This window comes from Girardinichthys multiradiatus, chromosome 24, assembly GCF_021462225.1.
Source record: "Girardinichthys multiradiatus isolate DD_20200921_A chromosome 24, DD_fGirMul_XY1, whole genome shotgun sequence".
NCBI classification, from domain to species: Eukaryota; Metazoa; Chordata; class Actinopteri; order Cyprinodontiformes; family Goodeidae; genus Girardinichthys; species Girardinichthys multiradiatus.
In genome coordinates this window covers 15,176,657-15,188,744 of record NC_061816.1, presented here as the reverse complement: position 1 = coordinate 15,188,744, position 12,088 = coordinate 15,176,657, and the positions used below count along the sequence as shown (strand labels likewise).

The 12,088-nt window shown below is 45.5% G+C and overlaps 1 pseudogene; it reads right to left on the bottom strand.

The window, feature by feature from the left end:
• Window positions 1-275: 275 nt before the first annotated feature.
• The window catches only part of LOC124861194, a 37,973-nt pseudogene continuing 26,160 nt past the window's right edge, over window positions 276-12,088 (bottom strand).

The following is a 12,088-nucleotide window of genomic DNA, read 5'->3' as shown; positions in this document are numbered from 1 at the left end:
CCTTTATGATTCATGAGAACCTTGTTGTTAATGCATGGGGTTATTTAATGTCATTTTATGCAGCCACCCACAGTTCCAGCAGGTAAATGAGCCTTTTATTTCCTTGGTATTACTGGAGTTTGTTGACGTTGCCTTTCTTTGGATTGCTATGTCTATCACTACTAACCACCTCTCAACCACCACGGTGTCCTGTTGGTTAACAGGACATTGCTAACCAACTGTCTCAAGCATATCTGCTGAATCATGTGATTGGTTGCATCATGTGTGCCTGCTTGTCATTCTGGATCTTTTAGTACCACAGAGTCCTTTGCCACCACCTTGCCTTCCAGCAGGGGCGAACTGGCAATCTTTCCATTGGCGGCAGTTCTTGCTTGAATGGTGCCCTGGGTGAGCCCCTCTATGAGAAGAATTACATTCAGGATTCAGGATAGTTCTGCAGAAAGCATGTAAGCCAGTCTCCCTATTCTCAGCAGAAAGCTCAGCGTAGCAACTTCCCATTGACTATTCATGCATTAATGCAGTACAACTAATTTATATGTATATTTTCATCTGAAGCTCTTATTCCCCCTTTTCAATGCCACCTTGGCCAACTGCCAAAATCAAAACAGCTGTCCATTGTGGGGAAGTTCAGAATGGCCTTTCAGTCCAGGGTTATGGTTAATACACCCAAAATGTATACTAGGTTTGTTTACGCTTACGCATGCACGCACGGGCACAGGTGATTTCAGAGTGATGTGAGCAAGGCTGAGGTTAGTACTTAATTTGACAGCTAACTGAGGGTGGGCTGATAATAAATTACAGAAACAAAAGAAAGACATCAAAATTTAAGAGCTGATACCTGCGTGTTGTGATTATGAATCTGAATATATTATTTGATATTTAATATTAATATTTTAATATTTTATCAAATAATATTTTGGTCTGTTAAAGGTTGTCCTGTGAATACCAGCCTAGTAAGGCAGTGGTAATAGGACAAAATTGAAAGGGATGAACCGAGCTCTGACATTATTGAACAGCACAAGTCTGCACACACGGAATTAATTCACACAATTTCTTAAAATACTAGAATTTATTAACAAAAATAAGTCAACTCAAGTCAAACATACTACAATCAACAAACTCTTTACTATGCCAAAACAATCCAACTAAACTACCAAGCAGAATGAAAGAACAAGGTAGACTAATGGGCTATGTACAATATAAACAAGTTGATTAAAGATGATTGAAAATCATGACTGAAAGAGAGATGCAATATTACCATGCAATGTTATTTATGTTTGAGAACCAAGGATTATCTTGAAGAATCTGGAAGTGAAGTTAAGTTAGTATTGGAACCAACTTAGGCAGTAATCAGCATACCTTTAGACAACCCTTCACAATGCAAGATCAGATAAAATATTATTTTAATAAAATAATGTTTTAAAGAATGATCTGCTGAATAAAACCAACCTTCTGGATGACTAATTGTCAATGGTGTCTCATTAGCTGCCTCTATTTATTAAAATATTTAAAGAAATATTATTAAGGAAATGGTCAAATATTTAAGGGGGTATTTTGGAAATGAACCAAATCTTTCTGGAGAAATGGGCCTAAGTATGCAAGCACGTGTCCTTACCTGTTAGCAGTGAAAGCTAACAAAAGAAGCTTATAGCTTAGCACCAGAATCAAACACACACCTTTAAAATACCGTCAATAAAAGGGTTAAAATGCATAAGGGCAGACGGCGCGTTATGATCAATCTTCTGTGCTTAAAATCATTCCTTTAAATAAAGTTTGTCTTAACTTTAAAAACACACAAACATAGAACACAACCTGAGCATGTGTGCTGCAGATAGACTGCTTGCACTAAGATACCTGAGTTTCACAAACAAAACCAAACTTCATAAAATGAAAAACGTTCAGATCATAAATTTTTCTCTATTACTCTGCCCAAACCAAACCTCATATGAACCATGCTGAGGAGTTGTCCGGGCGACGTCAAAGTTTGAAGAAAGCTAACCTCCGTAGCTGTTTGATGGTGCGGCTCGCTCTGTCCGCTGACCAAACGGCAAGTTACTGGTGACCACGGTGATGCGTCCGTTGTTGTCCTTCGGAAAACTGCTCCACTCGGAGTCGTAGAGACAGCGTCTCTGCCGGGAACTCTCTATAACACAGCTTGATTCTGTAGGCCTCAGACAGAAAAGTCAAGCCAGGCTTGTACCTTAATTCCCGTTCATGAATGAATCTACCGGATACACGAACAGTGATTCATTTGTACTTATCTTAGTGCATATGATTGATGATCATATGACACTCTCGGATCCAGTTGAAGAGTTATGTGTTTTTGCCAGCAAAGAGACATTAGCACGATTTAGGCAGGTCATAAGGAGGGACAAAAACAGAGGGAATTTCATCTGAGCTACAATATTTTCTCATTCGACGCGTACCTGCCTGGCCAAATTAAAAGTAACTAAACATTTGAAAAAATCTACACATTGCTCTTGTTGCTATAGCTGGTTAATTTCTACAGCTCCACAAAACAAAGTGGAACTGATATAACCTGGAAAACAGTAGTCTGAACTTAAAGATTCTTTGTATTTTACCTAAAGCTCAAAACAGAGAATATTCTCCATAGACTTTAGAAAAAGCAAAGGATAAATGACTCTAAAAGCAAATACTATTTCTTACATAACCCTCTCAATATTTATTGTAAGAGCTGGATTGTGAGTAGGAGTTCTTTCTTTTTATCTCTGGCTCTGTGTAATTTTACCAAAAGTAACAGCTTTCTGCTTTGGCAGCAATATTGTTTCTATATAGTATGTATGTGTTTGCGTGCAAGGGAGACAAAGCGAGACAGTGGGAAAAGGAGCGTGCTTATTTCTTTTTTAGGTGTGTGGCGATACACTGCTAAATCACACCGGACATCAGGTTTCTGCACAGCTTTACACTTCTCAAGAAGTGGTAGAAAAATATTGAATGTTTTTTAGCCTTAAGGGCGACATTGCTTAGAAATTGTTTGGTGCTCATGGCTGTTTTTTAATTTAAATGTCAAGTGCAGTTACATATATCAATGTCAAGAATGAGCATTTTGTTTAACCTCCTTGCTGATCATTCGTAGGAAGCCACTGTGTAACCCTAAGCGTTAAACAAATAAATCTGTTATCAATACGGGCTTTAAGACATGTATGAAAGATGGCGGCACAATACTCTTCAATATTTGGCAGCTGTCTATTATTCTGTGTGTGTCTTTCTTTCACTTTTTAAATCAAGTGGCAGGCGTCCCTGTGCAGTACAGCCACACTGAACTTCTAAAATTCTTGGACTACAATAGTCACCGCACTTTTAACAAAACCTGTTGGGACTCCATACCATCGGATATTCTAAGGCAGTTGCCCACCACTAACCATTCCCTGCTGAAGTGGTGCAGAAGGCAGAAAAGGGGTTAAAGAGCAGAGCTAAAAGCTAGGCTGTTAACTAAACTGCACAAACCTGCTATTCCTAATTGTCTTCTAACCAACGCACAGTCACTCAACAATAGGATGGAGGAGTTAAATTGCGCTGTTTGGCTTACTGTGTGTTGGCAAAAAAAAGAAACTTGGTTGGACTCTTACATGCCATGTCGTGTTCAGCGCATGCAGAACCAAGTCTGATAAGAGACACAGTGTGTGCACATAAATAACAGCTGGTGCACTAATGTCACAGTCAAAGACATTTACTTCTATCTGGACATTGAGTATCTGATTTTACAGTGTAGACCTTTTTATCTGCTGAGAGAGCTCATGCCTTTCATTACAACAGTTGCTTATGGGGAGCCGCAATTTAACGCTAAGCTAGCTATGGAGCTGCTGCAGCAACTCCAGTAATAAACAGCTACTGGTGCACCCAAATTGCATTATAATTGTGACAGTAGACTTGAACCATTCAAACGGTGTTCTTGTATCAGAAGCCTTGGCTCAACAAAGAAGACCATGTTATTAAGCTTTCAAGTCAGGTGACCAGCCGGTTTACAGAGAAGCATGTCAGTCCCTGGTGACAGGTATCAAACAGGGAGAGCGAAAGTACAAACAACACATTGAGGGGCACTTTAAAAGCAATCACTCCAGGCACATGTGGGAGAGAATGAAGAACATTACTGGCTACAAAGACACCAGCACATCGTCAGACCATTCAACCAGCACATCATCTGACATCCTAAACCAGTTCTTTGCAACAGAGCCTATACTGATCCTGCTCTTCCAGAGGGAGACAATGTTGCCATCCATTTGCAGCAGCACCAGGTCACAGACATCCTTTGTGAAGTTCATGCAGAAAGAGCAGTTGGTCCAGGTGGCATCACAGGAAGGGTACTGAAGGCATACGCAGAACAGATAGCGGAGGTTTTCAATGTCATCTGCAACCTCTCGCTACTGCCATCCAAAGTCCCTTCCTGCCTCAACTCAGCCATTATTGTTTCAGTGCACAAGAAGAACACAGTGAGCTGCCTATATGTCTACTGCCCAGTTGCTTTAATCCCTATCATCACCAAGTGTTTTTAGAGACTCACTCTCTCACATTAAAACAGCCCTCCCTGTTGACCTCAGTCCTTACCAGTTTGCATATTGAGCAAACAAGTCAACAGTGAATACCATCATAACAGTCCTTCTACACAGCCCTCAAAAACCTGGACAACAGTAACACCTATATGAGGAAGCTGTTTGTGGACTTCAGCTCAGCCTTCAATGTATTTACACAGACTGATTCAGAAGCTGAGCAACCTGGGCCTTGGCAGCTCACTGTGCACTTGGATCCTGGATTTCCTTTACAAAACACCACGGTACGTCAGGCTGGGAGACCACATCTCCTCCACTCTCATCCTGAACACAGGCACACCGCAGGGTCGGGTCCTCAGCCCCCTCTTCTACTCCCTCTTCATACATGACTTTTCCCCCATCCACACCAGCAACATCATTGAACAGTACTACTACAGCAGTACTGATTTCAAAGAACAATGATGCAGCCTACAGAGAAGTCTGAGGCAATGGTGTGATAACATCCTGAACCTGAACACTTCCTGAACACTACCACAGAGATTATCTTGAACACTCCTCCCTCTCCATTGATAGAAAGGAGGTTGAGAGGGTGGAGAGCTGCTCCATCACTGAGAGCATCCTGACATACTGCTGTACAGTGTGATTGGGTTGGTATATGGCAGAAGACAAGAAGAACCTGTAGTGTAGTGAGAGCAGCAGGGGTGTGATCCAGACCACACTACCCCTCAGAGACATTTATACTGGTAGACTCCAGTGAAGAGCCAGCTGTATTATCAAAGACCCTTCACACCCTGAATACTTACTCTTCTCCCTCCTGTCCTCTGGTAGGTGCTTGCAGGTCACTTCTAGCAAAGACAGAAATAATGAACACGTTTCAACCCACAAGACTGGTGCACTTTGTCTTTGTGAACAGTTACTAAGACAGTTTTTCACTGTCCTTGCAACAGTGGCAAATATTTATTATAATGTATTGTATTCAACGTAGGATCTCTGTAAAAAGTGTTATTAGCGTTCCAAGGTCTTGTCTGATCGATCATTTCATCTGCCTGTGGTTTTCATACTACAGACAGTGTTATTTGTTTACCTACTGGGAGACTGGCACCATTACAACATGCTGAACTGGTGCCCGTGATTACATAGGGTTGTACAAGCAACTGTTAATGGATTACAATGACACAAAATAATTCTTACCAACACAATGATCCTTTGGCTTGTCTTGATGTTCTGAGGTTGCAAAGATAATTTCTATGAAATACTTCAAAAATACTTACAATTGATAAATGACAGAGATGATAAACAAGTATCCAAATGTTTGGAAACCCCAGATAAAATATTTTTTATTGTGAAAATAATAATGTTAAGAGTTGCTTCTGCATTTCAACCTGGAAAGACTCACAAAGAGAAGACAGGGATGCAATTAGAAAAGTTTATTAGTGCATGTTAATATCTTTGGCGCTCAGACCCCAGTGGAAGACGTGAATGCTGAGAATGACATGGCTTGAATGAACATCTTAGGGTTAGATTTAAAGATGTCCTCCCCCCTGGGATCCGATCCTGGTGGTGGAGTGGAGGCCTGAGGAGATTTGTAAAGAGTTTGGAAGCCAATTGGTGGAGATGGGGTGGAGGAGGGTCAAAGTTCAGCTGCAGAACGGGGGGTTCCATGTATGAAGATCTTTTTAAAGCGGACCCTTGAAAGATGATTGGCTGGGGAGAAATGCAAACTTGACGCTGATAGGTGAAGCAGAGCTGCATGGGGGAGTAATTAGACGAAGCTGGAGGTAATGGGGAGTCTTCTATGTTGAATTTTCGTTTAAACTCCGTTTCTGGGTTTCACAGTCTATAATAACATTGTTTAAGGTTAAGAGCATTATAGTTCTTGCTTTCAGTACAGTCACCATTTTAAACTGACAGCAGAACATTGGATGAACTGGTGGATGTGAGTCCTCCTTTCCACTTGACTAAGACTTTACCACAACATTCAAAATCAGCCAGAATGTGGATTATTACTGAAGAGTGTTAAAGATGTTTTCAGGGGTGCATCAAAAAAGCAAAAGGCCCTTGTAATCAGGATTAATCAGGCAAGAAAATGACCAGACTTTACTAATCATGCGCAAAACTTCCTTTGAGAGCTTTTGATGGTGATAAGTAAAAAACAAAAAAACAAAAAACACTTGGTAAATGGACTGAATTTATATTGCACTTTTCCACTTATAACAACCACTCAAAGGGCTTTACACTGGAGCCACATTTAACCAATCGCAGTCAAAAAAGGTCACATATTCTTTCACTGATAGACAGATCAATAGGCACCATGAAAATAACCCTCATTTTCTGTATACACCCTTTGTCCTCTGTGTCAAAATGACCCGTCTTCACTAAACCCCCAATATAAGCAGCTTAATTGAATTTTAAACACCAAATTTCATCTTGCATATTGTCATTGAGCTCAAAATGTGTGAATACTTGAGTTTTCCCTCTTCACTTGAATTTCTATTGCTTAAAAAAAAAAAAAAACGTGCAAAAAGGAGTTTTGAATACATTTTTATTCATCCCAATGACTCAGATTCATTTTTTTTTCTCCAGTGAACAATTTAAGACAATGTACAATACAAAAATATGAAAAATAGCATAACCCATTCAACTAATTAGCACATGTAGGGCAGTATACTAGTGCACAGCCCTTGCAGATATATATATTACACCTGCAGCACACAGTATGTGTTTTATAGTCCTTCTTTTGAGGGCATAACTGACATCTATTCCTCTTACATGCCCTAGCTGGGGAAGTGGCTGTGGTAGATGGATCCTCAGGTTGATCAGGAGCTCCTGCACTCTGAATAGCTTTCACAACTGCTGCTGAGGGTTCTGTGCAGGGGACATGCTTCCTTCTTTCAATGAGTGGAGTTACAAGTGCCTTTCCTAGCTGCTCCAGGAACAACCTCCTCTTGTTCTGCTTATGAGACATCCAAGTTGGGTTGATCTCTCTCCAAATCACAAAGGCATTGTAGGAGGAAACATCAATGATGTTGTGGAAGGTGACCAGGGCCCAGCGAACAGTCATTCTTCTGCAGCTATATGTTCCAATCAGCTTATCCAGGTTGTCCACACCTCCTTTGTTGCGGTTGTAGTCTAGGATGATGATTGGCTTCCTGTCCTCACGATCGCTAATGTTACCGTCTGTGTGCAGTCTGCTCAGAAGAACTACATTCTTGTTTTTCTTTGGGAGGTAGGAAACTAGAGTGGTGTTGGGCGTGAAGGCAAACTTTGAGGAGAAGACCTCTCTCTCCTTTGATGCAAGCAGTGCAGGTGGGAGCTCAGGCTTATTCTTTTGAACTGTACCAACCATGGTGATCTTCCTCTTCAGGAGCTGCTGCCCGAGTTCATTAGAGGTGAAGAAATTGTCACATGTCACATTGTGACCCCTCAGTCCCTCTGTCATATCAAGCACAACTCACATCCACTGGTTCTTCTCTGGGCATCCACTGGTCAGCTTCCCAGTATAGACTTGCATTTTCCAAGCATAGCTTGATTTGGCATCGCAAGCCACCCATGACTTGATCCCATATTTTGCTGGCTTGCTGGGCATATACTGCCGGAAAGGACAACGACCTTTAGACAAAAGACATTAGCATCAGTGATTAGTATCAGTGTCACAGAAAACAGTCAAACAAATCAATAGTGAAAATCACTTTTATTACAAATATGAAAACAGATTACCTCTAAATGGAACCAGTTGTTCATCCACTGTTACGTCAGGCCCTGGATTGTAGAGGTAGGGCAGCCGCTCCACCCACTTGTCCCATACCTCTCTTATGGCTGCAAGTTTGTCTGTCACACGTCTTGCTGGTCTTGACTCATGGTCATCAAATCGTAGCAGTCTTGAGTAGGTGTGAAAGACTTTGAGTGGCAATGTGGCTCGGAAAATTGTCCTTCCACTCTCAGCATCCCATAGACTAGCTGCAGCCTCACCTCAGGACCTGTATACACCTGCTAAGATTAGTAGCCCTAAGTAGGCCTGCAAGTCAATCTCATCCATCTTTTTCTAGCTGTCTCCAGATTTGTCATCCCCAGGATTATTTTTTCTATTCCTCTTGTGATAAACAGGTACAATGTAGAGACAATATCATGGGCATGAGAAATGGCATACCTTGTGGGTCATGGGGTCATCTTTATGATGTTTTTTTTTCTGCATGCCTGCCGTGTTGGTCATATGCTGCTGAGGACCATGTAATTTTGCCATTTTTTGAAAGGAAAGTCTCTCTTTCAGCTTCAGGGATTTCTTCTTCTTCTGAAGATGATTCATCATGCTCTGGGTTGTATTCCTCCCCATCTTTTTCTTTGGATACATCCTCCACTTCCTCTTCTGAATCAGAGTTGTCTTGCTGGACATCTGAGAAAATCAGCTCTACAGCGTCTTCAGCAGTATAACGCACACTCATGGCTTCAGCACAGACAGAATTTGGGGTCCTGTTATCTGCAGCACCTTTAGAACCTCTGGAAATAAACAGGTGGTCTTCTGAAGCCTACAAGAACACCACCTGATTTGCCTTGTTTACTTCTGCTACTGATTGATCTGCGACACATCCTTGAACCGTCACCTTAACGTGGTGGAGGGGTTTGAGTGCTCAAATGATCCTAGAGGCTATGTTGTCTGGGGCCTAAATGCCCCTGGTAGGGTCTCCCATGGCAAACAGGCTCTAGGTGATGAGTCAGACAAAGAATGGTTCAAGAACCCCTCATGAAGAACAAAATATTGAGGCCCGTGACGTCGCCCGGTACGGCGGAGCTGGGGTCCCACCCTGGAGCCAGGCCTGGGGTCGGGACTCGTCGGAGAGCGACTGGTGGCCGGGTTGCTCCTCGCGGGACCCGGCCGGGCCAAGCCCGAACGAGAGACGCGAGGCCATCCCCCAGTGGGCCCACCACCTGCAGGGGGAACCGTGAGGGACCGGTGCAAAGAGGATTGGGTGGCGGACGAAGGTGGAGACCTCAGCGGCCCGATCCCCGGATGCTTAGGCTGGCTCTAGGGACGTGGAATGTCACCTCGCTGGGGGGAAGGAGCCTGAGATTGTGCGGGAGGTTGAGAGATATCGACTAGAAATAGTCGGGCTCGCCTCCACGCACAGCGTGGGCTATGGAACCCATCTCCTTGAGAGGGGTTGGACTCTCTTCTACTCTGGAGTGGCCCACGGGGAGAGGCGGCGGGCTGGTGTGGGTTTGCTTGTTGCCCCCCAGCTCAGCCGTCTCGTGTTGGGGTTTACCCCAGTGGATGAGAGGGTTTTATCCCTGCGCCTTCGGGTTGGGGAGAGGTCTCTGACTATCATTTCAGCCTACGGGCCGAGTGGTAGTGCAGAGTACCCTGCCTTCTTGGCGTCCCTGTCGGGGATGCTGGATAGTGCCCCTCCCGGGGACTCCATTATTCTGCTGGGGGACTTCAACGCCGACGTGGGGAACGACAGTGACACCTGGAGAGGCGTGATCGGGAGGAATGGCCTCCCCGATCTGAATCCAAGTGGTGTTTTGTTATTGGACTTCTGTGCTAGTCACGGATTGTCCATAACGAACACCATGTTCAAACATAAGGGTGTCCATCAGTGCACTTGGCACCAGGACACCCTAGGCAGGAGGTCGATGATCGACTTTGTTGTCGTATCATCAGACCTTCGGCCGCATGTTTTGGACACTCGGGTGAAGAGAGGGGCTGAGCTGTCCACTGATCATCACCTGGTGGTGAGTTGGATCCGCTGGAGGAGGAGAAAGCCAGACAGACTTGGCAGGCCCAAGCGCATAGTGAGGGTCTGCTGGGAACGCCTGGCGGAGCCCTCGGCCAGGGATGTATTCAACTCCCACCTCCGCGAGAGCTTCGACCAGATCCCGGGGGATGTTGGAGACATAGAGTCCGAGTGGACCATGTTCTCTGCATGTATTGTCGATGCTGCTGCCCATAGCTGCGGCCGTAAGGTCTGCGGTGCCTGTCGTGGCGGCAATCCCAGAACCCGGTGGTGGACACCGGCAGTAAGGGATGCTGTTAAGCTGAAGAAGGAGTCCTATCGGCTGTGGTTGGCTTGTGGGACTCCTGAGGTGGCTGACGTGTACCGTGAGGCCAAGCGTGCTGCGGCCCGGGCTGTGTCAGAGGCAAAAACTCGGGCCTGGGAAGAGTTCGGTGAGGCCATGGAGAAGGACTACCGGTTGGCCTCGAAGCGATTCTGGCAAACCGTCCAGCGCCTCAGGAGGGGGAAGCAGTGCTTTGCCAACACTGTTTATAGTGGGGGCAGGAGACTGCTGACCTCGACTGAGGACATTATTGGGCGGTGGAAGGAGTACTTCGAGGATCTCCTCAATCCTGCCATCACGCATTCCGTGGTGGAAACAGAGGCTGGGGACTCGGGGTTGGACTCTTTCATCACCCAGGCTGAAGTCACCGAGGTGGTTAAAAAGCTCCGCGGTGGCAAGGTTTCGGGGGTGGATGAGATCCGCCCTGAGTACCTCAAGTCTCTGGATGTTGTAGGGCTGTCATGGTTGACATGCCTCTTCAACATTGCGTGGCGGTCGGGGACAGTGCCTCTGGACTGGCAGACTGGGGTGGTGGTCCCCCTTCATAAGAACGGTGAACGGAGAGTGTGTTCCAACTACAGGGGGATCACACTCCTCAGCCTCCCTGGTAAGGCCTACGCCAGGGTATTGGAGAGGAGAGTATGACCGATAGTCGAACCTCAGCTTCAGGAGGAACAGTGTGGTTTTCGTCCCAGCCGTGGAACACTGGACCAGCTCTATACCCTCTACAGGGTGCTCGAGGGTTCATGGGAGTTTGCCCAACCTGTTCACATGTGTTTTGTGGACCTGGAGAAGGCATTCGACTGTGTCCCTCGTGATGCCCTGTGGGGGGTGCTCCAGGAGTATGGAATCGGGGGCCCTTTATTAGGGGCCATCCGGTCCCTGTACGAGCGGAGCAGGAGTTTGGTCCGCATTGCCGGCACTAAGTCGGACCTGTTCCCAGTGCATGTTGGACTCCGGCAGGGCTGCCCTTTGTCGCCGGTCCTGTTCATAACTTTTATGGACAGGATTTCTAGATGCAGCCAAGGGCCGGAGGGGGTCTGGTTTGGGGACCAGTGGATTTCGTCTCTTCTTTTTGCGGATTACGTGGTCCTGCTGGCCCCCTCTAGCCAAGACCTACAGCATGCGCTGTGGCGGTTCGCAGCCGAGTGTGAAGCGGCTGGGATGAGGATCAGCTCCTCCAAGTCCGAGGCCATGGTACTCGACCGGAAAAGGGTGGGTTGTCCTCTTCAGGTTGGAGGGGAGTTCCTGCCTCAAGTGGAGGAGTTTAAGTATCTCGGGTCTTGTTCACGAGTGAGGGAAGAATGGAGCGGGAGATCGACAGACGGATCGGTGCGGCTGCCACAGTAATGGGGGCGCTGTGCCGGTCTATTGTGGTGAAGAGAGAGCTGAGCCGAAAAGCAAAGCTCTCAATTTACTGGTCGGTCTACGTTCCTACCCTCACCTATGGCCATGAACTTTGGGTCATGACCGAAAGAACGAGATCACGGATACAAGCGGCTGAAATGAGCTTCCTCCGTAGGGTGGCT